Source organism: Anser anser (genome assembly GCF_964211835.1).
Source record: "Anser anser genome assembly, chromosome: 10".
Classification (NCBI taxonomy): Eukaryota; Metazoa; Chordata; class Aves; order Anseriformes; family Anatidae; genus Anser; species Anser anser.
The window spans coordinates 20,811,183-20,831,480 of NC_139730.1; the positions used below are offsets into that span (position 1 = coordinate 20,811,183).

Consider the following 20,298-nt stretch of genomic DNA (forward strand, 5'->3'; position numbering starts at 1 on the left):
CAGGTTTGAGAGATGACGGTTTTTGGCAGGTTATGGAATCACACTGGGGAGCTGTATGCCTGCAACTAAAGCAGAGGGGTGTCAGTGAGGAGCAGCCAGTGATCTCAGAGGAGCCTGAGAGAACCTCCTGTGAATCAAAAGGGACAGGACAACATTTTTCTGCACTTAGTTACTGAGTTAACTGCAACCATGGCTTCAGGAAATAATCCAATGGGAAAGAAAGTTTTATTCTACCTTCTCTAGTTGTTTTCAGATTTCATTATTATTTTTTTTAATATAAAATCAATTAAATTGTAGTTCACTTTCCAATCCTCCCTACCCCCCCCCTTTTTTTTTTTTTTCAGTTTTAAGGTTTCAAACTATTGTAGGATTCCTTCTGTGCTTGCTGTTGAAGCTCTTAACTCCAAGAGCAGCCATCTGAAACAACTCTAGCAAAGAAAATGGCAGACCTAAAGAGACTTAAAGAGTTATGTTTTTGCAACCTAGAAACTTTTAATGCAGATAGCGCAAATAGGCAGATGTTCAGCAAGGATCTCAGTAGTTTTATACACTAATAACTGGGTTTAGATTTCTGGTGATATTTTGATATAGTAGACTGGGTTATTCACCAGTTTTGCAATCAATGCAGTATCACATCACCTTGTGGTGAACTAAGCAAATGAGTTTAAAATTAATTTAAATGATGTTGCTAGAACAAAGATTATCTTGTCAGTGTTTTAGTAAATGGTAATTTTTGTGATAAAAATCTTTTAAAATTTGCTTCCTGGCAACTAATCTGGTAGTACATCTCTGTACAAGTGGATGAGCTCAGATTTTTTTAAAACTTGTTGGAAAAATATTGTAATGGTGCATACAGACAGTATATCCTTTTTTGTTGTTATTGTGGTTTATGGATGAGTCATGAATCATTCATACTGGATGTTGACTGTCTTCTGAGTTTTCTTTGTTGTTGCTCTGTCTTGAAGAAAGTAGTAACATACTAGTCATATAGATAGAAGAAATATAAAACAAAGGGTTTAGGAGACCTTTCTTTTCAATTAGGACCATTTTAGGATGGAGAAAAATGTAAGCTTCATTTGCTTAAAGGAAAAAAATAATGATTCTCCTTGATAGTGATTTGAAAAGGTATAATCCTTGTACTGCTATTCAGTCATGTGAAATTGGGGCACACTTTTATTCTAAATTGCTGTGTTGTAGAGGATATCTGGCTAATTTCCAAGTCAAGCATGATTACAATGCTGTGCCTTCAACAAATTTCACAGAACTAATTTAGCCTTCAAAGGCATGAGAGGTTAAAGCTAGGTCAACTGACATCCTTCTTGCACAACAGCATGTCTTCAGTTAATTATGTTGCATCTAAATGTATGTTCTGTGTTGTCATACTGACTACACTAAGCCTAAAAATACTAAAAAAGAAAATGTGTAATTGATGAATGCACAGACTGTCAGCATGGCTTATTTAATAGCTTCTTCAAATGTATCAGTGAGGAGTTTCAGCTCAGAGCCCATTGTCCAATGCTGCAACAGATCTGTCCTACAAGCAAAATCTTACCAAGTGTTAATAAATTTAATACTGTTTTTCAGGCTAAGCTCTACTGACACATGTATGAAACCATTAGAATGCATCAAATCAGCATTAGACTTCTTACAATATGAGGTGTCTGCAGAATTACATATTCATTATTTTACCACATCATAGTGGGAATCAGAGCTTTATATTAGTAATTAATACGGTACATGAAGAGTTCTAAACTGTTACAGTGCCACATCATTTAAGTGACACTACCCTCTAGAAGTATGAGGTAGTGCCATAAATTACCTCTAGGTGACATATTGTAAGGAAATTATAGGTAATACTGTACAGGTGGATGCATAGTGTATATATAAATATTTGTATTCTCAGCATATCTTGTAGTACCATTGGTTTCTTCTTTGTATGAATCCTTTTCATGCTCATCCTAGGCTGAAGGGTGGGCAAATCACCAGCAGCACAGCCCTGTCTGCTCAAGAGTATCAAAAGAACTGATCTCTCTATTCCTGTTTGTTCTTTAGGAAATTTGCTTACAGCACTCATTAAATGCTTGTTCAGATTTGTACATTAAATCCTTTCATACCAATAAGCTCAGCATGGGCCTATAAGCCCTGCACAATTTCTGGTTAAATAATTGTGTCACTCATCATCCACTTTTCTACCTGATCAGTCTGCATCCTTATTGCAGCATAGCTGCACGCTGTGGGACATGACTCCAGAACTCCTGCACAGCTAATCCTATAATTCCACCTTTCTATGTGTGCCATCCTCCCTGTAGTTGTATCCTCCTTACTCTATTGCCAGCAGCAGTCCTGCTAAAGCCTGTTATCCATCTTTGTTTTTTCTCTTCTGCAATGTCTTCTCAATGTCAACCAGACGAGCACAGCTGTGTCCTGGCAAGCACCTGGAGCAAGTGCTGCAAGCCTTGTCATTCAGCAACTGCATTTTTCTCACCTGCAGACACATTGAACTATATCACTATGCATAAGATGAGATAAATATGATACAGAGGTTTGGGAATTCTCTAGTTATATGTCTTTGCTCTGAAAATCCAGACTTTTCTTGTCAGGGCTTCAGATATTTCTGGTTAGAACCCTAAACACAGGGATGGCTGTGTGTCGTGTCACAACCCTGTTCGCAAAGAAGAGGAATTTTAAATGCAAATAAGAAGAATTTTTAGATACAAAGGAAAGACAAAAAATACCATAGTTGAGAAGTCCTAGAACTGTGGTGCAAACCTCAGGGTGTCAGACAGCTTTGCATAGGATGCTGTCCCAGTGGATATTCCAGGAAGGAAATTTAAGAGACCTGTTAAGCAGTGGTGCCCTTGTGGAAGAAGATTGTGAGTAGCTGGAACATCAGTTCAGTATATATGGCTAACTATTACTTTTGCTTTGTGGGAAGCTTATGTGTAAAAAACTGTTTTGGTGAATGACTGAGATGTAAAGAAATCTTGCTTCTCAGAGAAAAATAGTTCTGATTCAGAGCAGAAGCTCTGTAAGGGGGTTGTTCAGAGGCTTGTTCTAGCTATGCCCTTGCCTTGTCCTTATTCAGATGGCTACCAGTGGTGGAGACGTAGGGCAAAAAGCACTATATTTGGAAGTAGAGTACTTGCATTTCTGATTATATTGAACAGTAAGGTATCCTTCAGTGATTGATGCATTAAATGGAAAACCTTTTAATGAATATTTTTATAGGCTACTTACAGTATGTATGGATCAAAGTTGAAGACTGAAAAAAAGTAAATTAGCCTAATTTTAAGAAATTCCCCAGCAAAGTATAAATACCCCAAATATCCAAATATTATGTTATTAAGCTGAAGTTAGTCTCCAGTATATCTTATTGTTTATATTCTTAGGGGTCAACTTTTTTTTTTTCTTTTCCTTTTTTTTTTTTTTTCCTTCTTAGGCCTGCAAGTTAGGCCTTCTTTATTTGTCTACATGGCTAGACGAGACTAGACTGCATAACAGATTAGTTCAGCTCCTTAAAGACAATTTTCTGTAAGCAAATTAATGCAACCAGAAATAGACCGTAGCTATGGAATCAGTCCATAAGAAAGAAACCTGAAGTGTAGAACTGAGGCCTTAGATCAAAATAGCTGGGACAGGCTTAAGACAGAGTCTGTTTTAGGGAGTGACAAGCCAAATTAGCTGTAGACCACTGGAATTCATGTCTTTGTATGTTTGTCCACTTGCTACTGTATCAAAACAGCTTTATTTCAACTGGATTTTTGTTCATCTGTTTTTAAAGGCAATCCTTGGGGCTTCCATTGTTTTTCTAGGGAATTAATAGGTGGCTAGATCCATTTGGTTCTTGATGGAGCACTTCCTATCAAGCCTGTCATGTTTTCCTACCCAGCACAGAAATTAAGTGTTTCAAGACTGAATTTATTAATACAGAAAGAGATGGGGAAACAGAAAGATTCTGTAGCAGGAGCATGCTCCTACCTTAGCTCTCTTTAGAGTGCTGTGGAGTTTTGCATATAAAAGCAATCAAATCAGACTTGTGTATTTTGTCATGTACTTGCAGTGTTAGTAAATAATAAGGATGGAAATGAGCTACAGGAGATGCTGCTGAAGGTTCTGAACTATTGGTTCAGGATTTCTGCACAAACCATTTGCTGCTAGTTTGTTCTGGGATGAATGTTTCTGCAGAATCTTGAAAGGTATCAAGCTTAAAAGCGCACATCGAGATGTATCTGTGATTTAATTGCCTTAAGTAACCTTGGTGATACATGGTGCATTTTCTGAAGTGTAGCTGTTTCATCTCATATTATACTATTCTTTTGTTATTGTACTAGGCTTCTTGTGCTCTCCCATTTAAATCAACCACCCCTACCTCTGTGCAGCATAAGATATGCCTATTTCTTTAAGTCATAAGGCCACAGTGAATCAGTTTCTTGCACTTCTCTTGTATGTTATTTCATTCTTTTTCCACTGGCAATCTCTTATTTCCTAGAATCACAGAATCATCTAGGCTGGAAGAGACCTCCAAGATCACCTAGTTCAACCTCTGACCTAACACTAACAAGTGCACTACTAAACCATATCACTAAGGTCTACATCTAAATGTCTTTTCAAGATCTCTAGGGATGGTGACTCAACCACTTCCCTGGGCAGCCCATTCCAATGCCTAACAACCCTTTCGGTAAAGTTCTTCCTAATATCCAACCTAAACCTCCCCTGGTGCAACTTTAGCCCATTCCCCCTCGTCCTGTCACCAGGCATGTGGGAGAATAGACCAACCCCTACCTCGCTACAGCCTCCTTTAATACACCTATAGAGAGAGATAAGGTTGCCCCGAGCCTCCTTTTTTCCAGACTGAACAATCCCAGCTCCCTCAGCCGCTCCTCGTAAGACTTGTTCTCCAGACCCCTCACCAGCTTCATTGCCCTTCTCTGGACTCGCTCGAGCACGTCCATGTCCTTCTTGTAGCGAGGGGCCCAAAACTGAACACAGTACTCGTGCGGCCTCACCAGAGCCGAGTACAGGGGGACAATCACTTCCCTAGACCTACTGGCCACACTGCTTCTTATACAAGCCAGGATGCTGTTGGCCTTCTTGGCCACCTGAGCACACTGCTGGCTCATATTCAGCCGACTATCAACCAACACTCCCAGGTCCTTCTCTGCCAGGCAGCTTTCCGACCACTCATCTCCCAGCCTGTAGTGCTGCTTGGGGTTGTTGTGCCCCAGGTGCAGGACCCGGCACTTACATAATCAATTGTAACTCTGTTTCACACTCTGTTGTCACTCTAAATATCTTAGCCTTCTGCAGGCAAAACTAATGTTGCCTTTGATAGGATTTTTGGCTATAAAATACTTTTTGGTTGCCCAATTGGATCTGTCAGATTTAAACAAAGTACTGAGTAAGGGGCTATGCAATGCTGTACAGAGGTGTCACTGACACTTCATCCTTGTGGGGTTTTCTGGCTAGCAGAGACTGTGAATCAGGCTGTGATGGCAGCATGAGGCCATGTCTCAAGCTTTTCTCCATTTGTTGAGACATCTGCAAGGGCTCTATCTGCAAATGGTCAATGTGCTGAAAGAAAAAAAAATACATAAGGAAAATGCAGCTTCCTGGGAAACAAGGGAAAGTGTTCAGATGTGCTGAGCCACTCCCACCCTGCAGTATCCACAGGAATAGCTGAGGTACTGCCCAATTGATTTTCAAGCAGTATTTGGCCTTCCCAACCGAGTAAACAGTTCGGTTATAGATATCCCAAAATACATACTTGTGACAGCCTGAATGATACATGTCTATAGGGGAGAGAAAGCGAAATCATGTTTTTTGGTAAGGCCATACTAACTATATAAATGTTTCAGAGTTGACTGTACATATATTATATATAATATTTTAAATACACTTGACTCCTTCCCCCTTTTGACGGCTTATAAGTAGTCAATTTAATTAGTTGTGCTTGATCTCACAGATTCTGCTATGAGAAAAAGCTATTCATCTAAAAGGTGAAGAGTGGTGTCTCAGTATATTAGCTACAATTCTGTTATGCATAATTTAATTATTTACATATAAGTAGATATTGTTTGAAATTCATAGATACTATTTTTTACTATTCACAGAATACCATTGTGCCTAAGCTATTTATTATTTAATAAAATATAAAACCATAAAATAACCTATTAAAATATTTGTGCACTCCTCTGTTTAAATATTTGATTATTGAAGAAGTCCAATGCTTTTCTTAAAATCTCATAGACTAATGAAAGAAAAAGTTAAAAGGGCTACTTTCTCCTCCAGAGATGCTCCTAGCACTCATTAGCACTAATATGAATGATATGGTAAACACTGAACTGAATGTCCCCATCTCCCTGACAAGGGGAAATAGCACGCCAATGCCTGTGACCTTTGCTCCTCCCCAGAAACATAGTATGTGTTTGAATTTTGTTTTGATTTCAGCAAGCCTGGTCTATTGAACCAGTTTAGCTCTTTCAAGTTCTTTTACAAGTCTAGTATGTGTCTGGAAAATGAAGAACAATGGGTTCTAAAAGGGCATAAAAAATCTGCCCTCAGTTCATTCAGATTCCACTACAATCTCAATTTAAATGTACCTGATATTATACATCAATCTAGGAAAGCCAGAACCAGTTTGACTTGTTGCTATTTGTTTGTCTTTTCCATCCTCCTTTTCCTATATGTATGCTGACTGCAAGTCTGCTGTCATCCATGTTCTGTCATACAGTGTTGCACTGTATTTTTGATATAATCTGGAACATTCACAACAGGCCCATTCATCAATAACTATGTAATCTGAAAATGAGGGATGTCTAAGACTGTTTATTTCTCTGTGAAAGAGCTGGGAAGAAGGCTTCCTTTTTTTTCGGAAAGCGTGGTTGATACACAGGGGATACATGAAAACTGATGAAAAATGAATTGGACAAATGATCAAAGGGCCCTGCTGTCCTAAGTTGTTGTTTTACGGCCAGAGTTTTTCTGCTGGTGCAACTGTGGATTCCCAAAGCTAGTGTTTAAACTAGTCTGCCTTCCTGGATAAGCAGGAGAGAGCTTCATTTTGAATAGTGTGAGAAGTGGGATATAAGCCATGTTCTCCTGTCACCTTTTGAGACATGTCTTCCCTAATGGTACTGCCAATAGTGTTGTTTAGATCATATTTTGTAATTAAACTTATTTTATTTCTTCAACTAGTGGTGGGCAACAGGTAACTTTGCAGTGCAAATCACGTGGATGTAACCTAGACACACTGGAAGAGAAAGAAGTCGAAGAAAATATTCAGTGGAGTTGTTTAGTCTTAATAGATACATGGGAATGTATTTTAAAGACAGTACAAAAGAAAAATAGGCTGTTTTCTGTCCTTATTTGCACATGTTCTCTTTCTTCATCTTTTCATGCAATAGCTCAATAAGCTATATTGCAGATAAATAAAGCAACAGGTAGAGAAAGCAAAAGGAATTATGTGTGTGTTAGAAAGGAACCATACGACTAAGTGATGCTGAGATATGCAGCATATTAATTAATTCTATCTAATGTCTATTTTGTCAAATATATAACTCATTGCTTCAACAATATAGTTTTGCAACCTACTGTTTGACTGGGAGCATGTGCTTAAGTTTTCACAACTAGTCTGCAATTTCATTTACCCAGCCAAGAAGTACAAATTCTTTTTCATAAATGAGACAGATTGCATCAACAGAAAGTGCAGGTTGGAAGTGAATTTTTCAATGATTATTTCAATAATTCAGAATTATTTCAATATCATAGGAGATGTATGGTGTCATTCAGTCTATTCTTCTGTTATACCCACTCTGTATCATAGAAATGACCACGTATGTATTTTTGGCTGATCTTTTTACTAAACATTCAGATTAAGTCTTTCAGTCCAAAAGTAGTCCTTACAAAAAGTTTCAATAACACAACTTTGTTGATGCTTTCAAAACTAAGGTTTTATGATGTAAATTAATAGTTTTTTTTCCTCAAAGTCTATTGTAAAGTTTATTATATTTTTAATTTTAAAATTAAATGTTTGGGTTTGTTTTTTAATAACAAAAGTTTTTGTAACAGTTGGGTAAACATGCACGTTTTTTATTTAAACAAAGCCACAACTCATTTTAGAAGTCATGCAGTTAAAGAGTATAATATGAGTAGATCTTTGCAACCTCTTTTGTATCTTTCAAGAGATCCCTGAAACCTTGATGTTCAGCTGCTTTAGTAACTGACACCCTGGAATTTACTACGTCTATTGGTATTTCTTCTGCCTGAACCATTTGCTTAAGCCAATGACTGGATGAGACAGAAAGTTAAAATCTTGCATAGTTTAGAACAAGAACTTGCTTTGCCATTGTAACAGGAGCTGCTGTGTTAACAAGCTACAGATGCTGACTTAATGAGTGTGTTTAATAAGCAGATGGGTGGTTGGAGTGATTCTGCCACCATACAGGAAGCAAAGAGAGCCCTGGGGAAGACAGAAACAGGGTTGTTGCTGATTGGATTGCTGCTATATTGTACAACTTGGGATGGAGTAATTTACCAGCATGGAAGCTTTTTTGGATGTTTTAATAAAATCTTATACTTGCTTGGTTTCCATCCTGTAATAATTTGGGGATGTATTTAGGAAACTATGATAAAATATTTTGAAAACTAAAAAGATTTTCAGTGGAAAGACAATGACTGAGCTGAGCCTAGAGATTGAATAAGCCTTAAAATTGAAACAGTGCATCTAATCTTAATTGAATTTTGTTGTCTAAGGAATCCTGGTAGAACAGATTTTACGAGGAAATCTTGCTGAATTGAATAGCGATGGAGAATTCTCGTCTTCTGAAAGAGAAGATGTTGAAGAAGTTTTAGGTTATGTACCTTGTAAAAGGGCATTTGCTAATCTTCAGAAGGTCTTCAACTAGGTGATGAGTCTGAAGATGTAACTGGCTGCCTGAAGCCAAAATGGAGGACTCGGTACCTGTAAGAAAGCACCCTCTTCCTGTGACCTGTGTCCTCCATTATAAATTGGTGTATATGACCGTGTTGGGTATCTGACCATACAACTGAGAAATGAGTGTGGTCTTGAAGACTGTGTAGTATATCTGTTTCATGTTGGGTGGAATAAACTTTTAATTTTTTTGTCTATCCATGTGTCAGCTCAGAAAGATGATAGCACAAATCTAACACTAAGAAGTCATTAAATGGAGATAACTTGCTCTGCAAATACAATCAGTCTATCACCATAAACTATTTTTACCTTGGTAGTTTTAATAGTTTATTTTTCCAGTGGAGAAAAGGTCACTACGGTAGTTAAGCACTTGGTGGCAATCCATTCTATAGAATGGATTCTATCCATTCTATAGAATGGATAACATTCTATAGAAACTGTTAAGAGAATTGCCTGGAAAAACAAACAAACAAACAAAAAATGGCAGAAAGGTACTTACTGAAGTGTTACCCTTCTTGAGGCACTGCAAGCAGCTCAGTCCAGGATCTTGATGAGGTGGGAGGAAGTTGGTTATTTCTAAGTCATAAGGTTATTTTTTTTTTCTTTTCCTTGTGGGAGAAAAGAAGGAACAGTATGGGGCAAAATAAGTTGTAGGGGACACAACCACAACTTTCAGTAGCAACATGGGTTTAAGTTTAGGAGAAAATCTGAGAAAAATCTGTATTCAAGATAATTATTTAAAATGATAAGAAAAAAATAATTATGGTTTTAAGAGTCAGGGAATTTCTAGCAAGGTATTCATAACTTTCAAGCTTCTTGAACTGATGCCATGTTGTAACGTGATGAGTGAAACATTGAATAATCAGTCTGCCTTGTCTCTTTACAGAGCATATGGACTTATAGAAGAATAGTAGCTGTATCAATAGTATGTATTAAATCTAGAAGAGTATTATATTTGATGCTTGAATAATGAAATACAGGTTTGGATTCCTTGGCTGTGTTTTTAACTCCACTATTGATGTGGCAAAATGCACATCAAATTACTTCTCCACTGTTTTCTTCTTAATTCAGGATTAGACAGTTCTGTTACTAAATTGATGCTGTTGCATGGTGTCAGACACTTTTGTATGATACTAATCCAATTCATGAGATTGACCCAAGTCCAAGACAGTAGTACAGGATATAGTTCTGACAGACTGAAACTGGCACTCTGAGCTTCTCATAGAGTGATCTACCCTAAGAACATGCCTCCTAGTGAAAAATAATTTATTTATTTTTTTTACTTTCGAATTATGGGACAACTTCTCTCAGGCTATATAAAACCAGTACTGAGAGATTCATATTCTACTTTGGAGGGAGATTTCATGTGAATGGATGCTTAGAAACACAGAGATTAAAAATTGAGGATACCATCTCTGTAAAGTATAATTTGGGGATCTGTGAGCTGTGTTCTGTAATCAGTGAAATTACAGGCACACAATTACTGTTTCATTTATTAAGCTTAAATTTCAATGTACTGTTGCAAATCCATCTTTTTCTCCAAATAATATCAACAACTCATCCAACTCATCAGGGCAGTATTCAAACTCAGTATTGTCAAGGTCCTGTGGCAGGTACATCTGGAAAGGCATGAGGGCAGGAGCCTTGCTGTGTGAGGTTATATGCTGCGAAGTGTGGGGTGGGAGTCTATACTCTCCACTATGGCAAGTGGATAGCACCAGCTGAGAAGTCACAGTAAAAATGAGATTGCGTAGAAATCACACTACAGTGTCAATTGGTTACAATTTTAAACCATCATGGCTACAATTTAAACCATCATGGCAGGACGTGCAGAAGTTACCTTTCAACCAAGCTACAGACATGCGTCTTTATTTAGATCTACCTGAAGCTGTTGGATACTGTTATCTTCATAACACAGGTGGGGAAAGGGCCTTAATCTGCTGTAATCAGTGCTGGTTTCATTGGCTCAAACCTTCTTCTGTTATATGGATAAAAAGTTATATGTATAAAAAAGTTATTGTACTTGGGTGATCATCACAGCCCTCCGCTGCCTTTTCAAAACTGTCTGTAAATCTCTGCCTGGTTGTGCTCCATAATGCACTTCCACTAATGTAAACTTAGCAGATGCTGGCACTTTAACCCAGTTGAATAAAGTGGCAGGCCTAACCTGAAGTAAATTAGCAAGTTGTTGTTCATCTGCAAACTTGAAATAATGCCCTTAGTTGTTCCTGATTAACACCATAAAGAACATTTCTGTTCACATCCCAAGGAATCATATTCCTAATAAAACTTGTTACAGTAAAACATCTATGGAGACCGAGCCTAATTGTTTGGCACAAAATCTTTGTACTTCTCCCAGAAGAATATCATTTCAGGTAGCGCTGAAGAGTATGCTACATTTGAGGGAACAGAAGAAGGTCAGAGAGGGTTTGTAATCACTGTCACAGGCAATCCTTTTGCTGTTGGTCAAAGATAAGGTTTGGTACTTTTGGAAACTAGTTATAGGATGTGCTGAGTAAACAAGACATTTAAGGTTGATGAATGCTTCTAAATACTTGGTGGTTTGTATTCTCCAAAAAGACTGCAAGGCCTGCCAAAGACTGAGGCTGCTCCAGGATGTCTGGTGCACACAGTATTTGTAGTATTTCCTAAGACTGATGCACATGGGTAACTTGGACTAATTGTGCTTTTTACCAAATGCCCATGTGGTTTGATTTTGTTAGCTGCAGTCTTTTTAAAATACTTTTGAAATCCTGATCTACAGGAGTTGGTGTTTTCAATTTCTTCTGCATACATTAGTCCCTAGATTGTTACTTTAAAATCCCAAATGGGCAACTAGCATTCATATGCAAACTAAGTTAGGGGTTGAAACATGAGAACATACCACTTCTGACATTCAACTTTCCGGCCTGAGAAATCCTCGTATGCACAAGAATATCTTGGAAGTGCTCCTAACTGAACCTGCTGGGAGAATGGTTAATCGGATATTGAATCAGCTGTAAGTTCTTCTGCCCTTTACTTCAGAAGTCTCATTTTAACAGGATGGCGGCAGAATTCCAAGTGCAGTTAAAATCTAAGATATAGCCATATACATTAATTATGCTACAGGTTTAAGGAATCCTAGGAAAGACCCCAACAAGTTTACAAACTTCATTGTCATCCTCTCCTCCAACTCCAAATATCCATTTGCCCTTTTTAAAAATGTTTCTGTTGTGATGAAAAGGAACGTAGATGTTTGCCTCGCTAGATAGTATTTATTGCTTGGGGAGCATCAAGCTGTGCACTGAAGGACTGTTGTGACATAAATGCAGGGTTTGACATGAAGGGAAGAAGGAAATGCAGACATCACTAAAAGAATGGGTAGGCTCGCTGCCCTATCAGTTCTTGCACTGAGTACCAATGGCTTGCTTTTGCAGATTATTCACTTGAAAAGTATGCATTGGGGCAAGTTTTGAAATTTTAGATGTGCTAATCAAGTGTTAACTTTTTCTCAGTTTTCTGAGGATGTGTTTGTTTCTTTGAGAAGTATGATTATGTTTGAGTGTTGCATTGTCATGTTACACCTAAGGCTATCTGTTACTTTAATACCTACTATTTATTTTGCTTGCACCTTTTTTTGGTGGAGAGGTGTTCTAAATGGGCTGGAGGATGTTCTAAGTGATGGAAATTACTAATTCAGAATGTTTGCATTTTTAAAGCTGTGCCAATGGCCTGATCCCAACTGTCCTGTATCCTAGAATTTAATTCTGTTTCTCTAGAATGCCAGTTGACTTTTTAAGGCTTTCTAAGCTTGGCTTATGTGAATGAAACCTGATCTAGTTTATATTTCATAATGATACACTTTTCATGTTCTGATTTTCTGCTTTGAAATAGGTTTCCATTTTTTCTCATCTGCTTTCATGAGAATTTTCAGATTACATTTATAAAAGTGCAGTCTGGAACAGTTAAATTACATTTTTGATTGGTGTTCGAGGCATTGTAAAATGTTAGTATGCCACTCATGGAGGATGCTTTGTGGTCAAGGCAAGCACCTCTGCTTGGATTGTGTGCCTGTGGAATCTTGTTTGTTTGATCTTGAGTCTTGAGGACATTCCCAAGAGCAAGCAAAAGTGTTGAATGCTAACGAGTCTGTGGTCTAATTTAATGTCCTCCTAAAGCCCTGTATTAAAGCTGTTGAGCAGCTATTTTTTTTTTTTTCCCCTCCACTTGATTTGGTTGTTTCCTTTTCTCCAGCATTTCCTTTACTCCTCTCTGTTTTTTCTTAGCTGTAGCTTACTTATTATTTTTGTTGTTCCTGATCAAGTACCATCTTTCTTATTTAACTTGGTGAAACTGGCTTCAGCTAGTCTGTAGCAGTGGGGGAACACAGACATTCCTATTCATTGCATGCAAAATTACGTGCACAGGTAGATGTAATCAAATGCTCAAATACCTGAATCTCTTGTGTAGTGCATATGTAACAATTCAGAAGCATATGTATATAATATAAACTTTGGCTTCCTGCCTGTGTCAGGATGGAGATAATTCAAGCGTGTTCCATTGTGACTGTTTTTAGCTAGAGAGGCAAATAGAATGACTTTCTGCAAACAGCATTAGTGACAGCAATATCAGGAAATGTGCTCAGTGCTGGTAGTAATCAAAGGCTATTGTAGAGTATCGTTTTCTCATCAGTTAAAACAATTTGAGGAATGGAGAACATGCTATACCATTAGAGAGTTTAATCTTGAGATAATTTGGTTACAATATATTATTCCTCTGAGTGCAAAATTGTTTTAATCCAGCATAAAATGGTGTAACAATTGAGAGCTGAAACTAGACAGATTTAGATTAGATGCTAAATGTAAAATATATAAGGGGGAGGGGGATATTAGCGGTTGGACCAAGCAGCTGGAGCTCTGGGGCATAGTGGATTCTCCACTGAAATTTCCAAGGTAACTCTGAAAATCTTGTTTTAATCACATACTAGTTATTTTGCTCATTTAATTATCTGAAATATATACACGGAAATCAGCCTGCATGACCTAGTGATTTCTTTTGCCTTTAAATTCTGTGAATGAGAGTTGTCAATATTTATTTCTTCAAGTTTCAGTATATCAAAATAAGGTAATTGCTTTATTTGTGTCATCCCCCCCCCCCCCCTTTTGTGTATTGTTAATACACAAGGTCAGTAGCCTTTGATATTTATGATATTTATTTTGGGCCCCCCATGGTTCATGTAGGAGGCATCTGAGACCCTAATAGACTTAACACTCTTGACCCAAGCATGGAATGTAACTTCTGGCACCAAAGGCTTTATTAGCCAGGGGATCATGTAATTATTAATCTTTCGGTTCACTGCTCATTAGACCATTTATGGTAAAAGAAGTGTTTTACCCCAGTACAGTCCTTGCATTATCAGAAGGCCTGAAATCAATAATAGTGTATTCAAAAAAATGGAAAAAGCCTAGGTAAAATTTAATGAAAATCATGTAGTTTGTAAGGTTGGCTGATTCTTCTCTATTGTCTTCACATCTAGGAAATATTCAGAAAGTTAAAATGGAAATATACACCTGCTAGCTAGACATAGCAATGGTTTGTCATTGACAGGAAAAATGGAATATCTCAAAATATGTCATCACCCAGGTTAAAACTGCTGTGATTTATTTTTAAATTATTTCTCTTGTGTTAGCCTACTTTGAGGTAAGAAAAAGGTATGATATGAAATAACATCGTAATTGCTACATTTAAATGGTACTTTCTCACTCATTAGGACAGCTTACTTGTGAGCTAACTAGATAAACTAATGTATTGGCTTTCCTCTATTACTATGGCTGTATTGCTATAGTTATGCTAATATAGCTCATGTGAACACACTCTTCTGAATTATGAATTCTGAACCCTTCCCAACGTGAAAGTCTGTCACTATTTGGTATGGATGATTACGCCCATTTTGTTATGAAAGTAAGTTTTGCTGTGTGATAAGTTTACTATATCCTAAATTTTGCTGGACATCCTCATTTCTGCACAGATATTTTTTCCAAGCAAAACATGGAGAACTCTTCTAATTTGTCTGTTGCTTCCAGGCATTTATTCAGAGTCTGATGTACCATCGTTTGTTGGAGCTAATGCAAGCAGGCAGGTCACCAGTAGCACGTAGATCTAATACATCCTAGGTAGTTTACTCTTGATATGCATCTACTACATCATTAGATGTTAGGATCAGACATCCCAGCCTGGGAAATTCTGTTGAAAACTGAATTGTGAGAGTAATTCTTCTGCAGAGTGCAGATGAGGGGTAAATGTGTATCTGTATTGGGTATGGGAAGGAGGTAATAGAAGGTCAATGATGTTCCAAAGATGCTCACCACATTCATTCTGCTGAAGATCTCTGATTTTCTATACCATTTTGATCTGAGAATCTTGGACTAAAGGGTGAGTGTTAAACATACAGGACAAGTTATGGTTATGTTCGAGCTACCTTTACGATAAAAAGAGATTTGCAATATGTTGTTATGCTGATAAAAAGAAAAGCTAATAAAGATAAAATAAAATGCACTTCTACCTTATCCCATTGCATTTCCACAAGGGATTGCTTTTTTTGCTTGAGAAGTAATTATTAGAATCTGCTGACAAGTAGCAGATAAATTGATGAGTTTTTGATAGGGACATATGAGCACTAGAGGTCTTGACCTATGAACTAATTTCACATAAGCTACAATAAAATACATGTTGCTATTTATTTCTGTGATTAGTATCAGGGATGAGTTTGAAATAGTAATCTGGAGAGAAAAAATTTCATATATCCTTACCAGTTTCTTGAACGCCCAAGTGACCCCTTAGTAAAGTGGTCTTTAGCTACTTTTAGGTTTTAGGTATGTTTTTTGCTACTAACTTTCTCACTTTGAATGGAATCGACGCTCTTGACAAAATAATTGGTAGTAATTGTTGTACCAGTGTCAGTTTTAATAAACCATTCAAATAGAAAATATTTTACAGATCCAGCCATTTCCTATGTGTCACCAGATAAAACTTTCACATCCTTCAGCACCTGGCTCTTGAAGCTCATAGCTGCATTTTTCTTTCACGCTATATATTTTTTTCTTGTTAATAATAGAGCTGTCATTTCTAATAAAATATGAAACAACCGTCCAGGGAAATAACACTGGTGATAGACAGAGCAGGCTGAAACACTGGCCCGAGTGAACACAAATGCTCAATAGCTTGGAATATAATTCTGTCATTAAACTGAACCTGTAGAGGGACTAGGACTGGATGCACAGGGGCAAAACTGTTTAGTGCTTAGGAGACTGACTCAGCTTCTGTTGGGACTATCCAGGTCACTGGAGTCAGGTCAGACTCCTAATATCTGAAGGGGGTCCTACAATAAAGGAAATGCTGTCAAAAACAGGCAGCATTCCTCTGTCTGGGGGAGATCCCATAGAAGCAGGTACTAAAGATGGAAATCCTTTGTCAGCTTCTCTGCCAAAAGATTCCCTTTATTTGTCACCTATCTTATTGATGAAAAGGCTGTCCCACCAGAAAGTATGCACTCAAAAGGATCACAGGGAGCTCTATAGATCTGATTTTTTTCCTTTGACATTAGTAACCAGGATCAAGGCAGAAGGAACAGCACAGTAGAGATACCCCATCTCCCTATTCTGCATTAGGCAGACATGAGCTGTGTAGGAAAGATTTCTTTTGTATGTAGACCTGGGTGGAGTATTTTCCCTCTCCTTCAGCCCTCTTTAGTAAGAGTTGTCCAGTAACTCAGGATATACGCTGTCAGCCGTCTGGCAAAATTTCTTCTCTCGGTGCTTTTTCCTCTGTTCTAAAAGTGGAAATTAATATATTTTTTTTTGTATCTTTACAAAATACTATGACAGTTCTGGATTGACAATGCATTGGGAGAATTCAGTTTCATTGCTATTGTAAGCAATATTGTTTCCTTGGCCCAAATATTGGAAACAAATACATGGGGGGCAGGCAGGGTTGAGTGGGGTGGGGAGGATCCAAGTGGATAAGAAAAGTAGAACTGCCTATTTAAATGATAATTATGCTCTTCTCATCCTCCAAATAACAGCTAAAATGTCTGTGTTTTTCTCATTGAGCAGTCTGGTTGGCTAATGAACGATGTCTATTTGCAGTTAAAGCTATTGCAATGTTGACAATTAAGCATATATGTGGAACGGGATAATCAGTATGAATGCAGTTTTATCACCAATGTTAATTATCTAATATTTTCCATCTTACAATAATGTGAAAATTCCTTAGGCATAAATGAAAATGAACCCATCAATTACAATTTTTCTCAAGATAATGGCTGACAGAACATTTGCCTCCCCACAAAAAATGGAAGCAAGAGAAAAATTAACAAAATTAACAACTTATTTGTTCAAGCTCTATGGTATATAAATATAGTCATATGTTACATGATGTGCTTCTTATTTCCACATGGGGGGAAACTTCCAAGTTGGTGACTGGAATTACTCATACAAATCTTTCTTTATAAGAGGCTTGCATGTGCAGCCACTTCTAAAATTTATAAAGAAAACAATTTTAAAAGCAATGGAACAAACCCTGGTCTTAAATGTAGGTTGTGAATGAGAGCAGAATTATCTAAAAACTATTGTTTGGTATAATAATTCTCACAGATTCGCTACATCAGTGTCTAGGAGAGTTTGTGCTGCTCTGTGTACAAACAAGGAAAATACTTTCTGGCACGTCTGCTTTATATTCCTGAACAACTTGCTCTTTTCATTTTATTTCTTGCCAGTAGTGGACTAATTTCAGTTACAGTCATTCCAATCAGACATTCTTAAATGACATTTAAATACTGGGGAGAGCCACTGGAGATTATTTGTTAACCTCCATCCTCTGAACTTGAATAAACAACTTAAGTTAACATGGAGTGAGAGAAGCCATGAATACACAATCATTTTCAGGAAAACCAATCTTGTCAGCCTTACAAGCTCTGTGATCAATTTTCATTTCAAAGTTTATATTCAAATGAAAACTGGAAGACTTTGAATTACTCCCTTTAAAAAAAATAAAGCTGAAAGTAGCAGTGACTTTTTAAAAGCATTCCAGAAACCAGGAGACATAGTTAAGGGCTTGCTGAGCTTCAAAGGAAAGTATAAGACCTCTGGCTTCTGTTTGCATGGTACAAATATTTGGATTTTAATTTTCTTTCCATAGTTAATCTTCTGTAAGTATTTAGGCTTCTTGAGCAAACTGCAAGAAACAGCCTTGCTCTCAACAATAATTCCCAAGCAGTGACCTCTTTCTGCTCCTGAAAATGATTTTCAGATATCACAGAAAACAGTGCTATGGAGTGTTCATTGATACTTTATAAATTGATGAACTACTGTACTGTTTAATTATTTTTTTTACTACTGCTCAAACAACATTACAGGATGTGTCAAGAATATGTAGCTGCTTAAACAGCTCTGCTTTGCATGGGCTTCATGACTGCATCACTGGACATGTAAACTTCTGGCTAACCCCATTTTCTAGATTCTTTTGAAGGCAGTTTCTCTTTCCCACGTGACCTTTCCCTTTGAGTGAGCTCTTGCAACCTGCTGGAGTTGCTCGTGATAGTCCTCATAGTCCTCATGTTTCCTTTCTTTCCTTCTTTTTATTTATTATTATTATTATTATTTTTTAATGTGAGATACTGAAGTGCAACTATCACAATTTTCCTGATTAATCCAGCGAGCGGTGTATGAGTCATACAATGAGGTCTGTGCAGTGCAATCATGCTGATGTTCGTGCTAAGCACAAGTGTTCTAGGTCCCAACTTCACTTGAGAAGCCCTAATTTTCATGTTTGTTTGGAGCCACAGATTGTTTCCTGCCATGTATCCAGACCATGGCTACTAGCTTGTCTGAGGAACGTTTATAAATTAGGTATTGCATTCACTGTGTGAATCAAGTGTCTTAAATATCTGAAATATCTTCCTTCAATTTCAGCAGAGAGGGTAGAGATTAAACAGAGCTTGTGGCAGAAGAAAAGTAAGGCTGCTTTCTCTATTTTCTGTAATAATCCATGTCAGGCTTATCTCCAATAATGACTGTTGTATAAATACACACAAGAGCCCTGGAATTTCTGCATCAGAGACCTCTCTTTAATCTAATACCTGTAACAAAGTAAGTTAAAGTCACTACCAAAAATTGGCCAGCCACATCAACTGTTGGTGTAGGTTATACATTATAGCACTCATTTGCATGTGACAAACCTAAGGAATTATATTTGCCAAGTTCAATTTTTGAGGCACTTAAAGATTCAGAATGTGAGCTTAGTTGGCAGAGCAGGCTGAATTTACAGTGTTTCTTCAGTAGGCATAGTGTATAGTCCTGTTTCGTTGGCAAACTGTGAAAATCTCATTTTGCAAGTAAATTCTGCAACAAGAGTATGTAAGCACATTAGCAGTTATGCATTCTATGGCGTCCTTTGGCTTTCCAGGCTCATGAAGATTTCTTCTCTGTGTTGTAGGTTAACAGATTTGGGGAACACATCTCCTGTGAAGACAGGTTGGGGGAACTGGTGTTGATTAGCCTACAGAAGTCTCTAGGGTGACCTTATTGTGGCCTTCCAAAACTTAAAGTGGGCATACAAAAAAGATAAGAGAGACACTTTACCAGTGTGTGTAGCAACAGGACAAGGGGTAATGGTTTTTAACTAAAAGAGGGAGGTTTAGATTAGATATTAGGAAAAAGTTCTTTACTTTTTTTTTTTTTTTTTTTTTACTTTTTGGGTGGTGAGACACTGACATAGGTTGCCCAGAGAAGCTGTGGATGCCCCATCCCTGGAAACGTTCAGCACGAGGTTGGATGGGACCTTGAGCAAGCTGGTCTAATGGAAGGTGTCCCTGCCCATAGTGGGTGTGTGTGTGTGTGGAACTGGATGATATGTAAGGTCCCTTCCAACCCAAACCATTCTATGCTAATTTTAATGGGGATGTGGTTGGTGTGTTAGAGCACCGCATGGCCTTGGCAGAGCTCTGGCACTAAGATTGCTTGACATATGGAAATGGGAATGTGATGAAGGTATCCTATTCAGTCTCTCTCACTGTAAAGCTTGATTGTTTTAATTCCTTTAATCAAAGTTTTAATCAAGTTATCATATGGCCACACTGTGGCTGTAATTGTATATATGGATTTATGTGCAACATTTTCAAATCTTGCAGCAAAAGCAACAATTTAAAATCTTGCTTTTTATGCAGGAATAGTCTTCCAGGTTTCTGCTATTACACAATTGGATGTAATTGCTTGTCAGCAGGTAACTACTTAGGAAACACTTCTCTATGATTCTAGGGAACAAAAGAGGAAAAGAATTACAGCTTGCATTAAGTGTAGAAAACCTGCAAGATGGGCAGAACTCTGACTTTAAAA

At 37.5% G+C, this 20,298-nt stretch overlaps 1 protein-coding gene across 6 annotated transcripts in view; it reads left to right on the forward strand.

The window, feature by feature from the left end:
* LOC310904863 (uncharacterized protein) overlaps window positions 1-20,298 on the forward strand; it is a 499,219-nt gene that overhangs the window by 91,394 nt on the left and 387,527 nt on the right. The gene's annotated exons all lie outside the window — the stretch shown is intronic.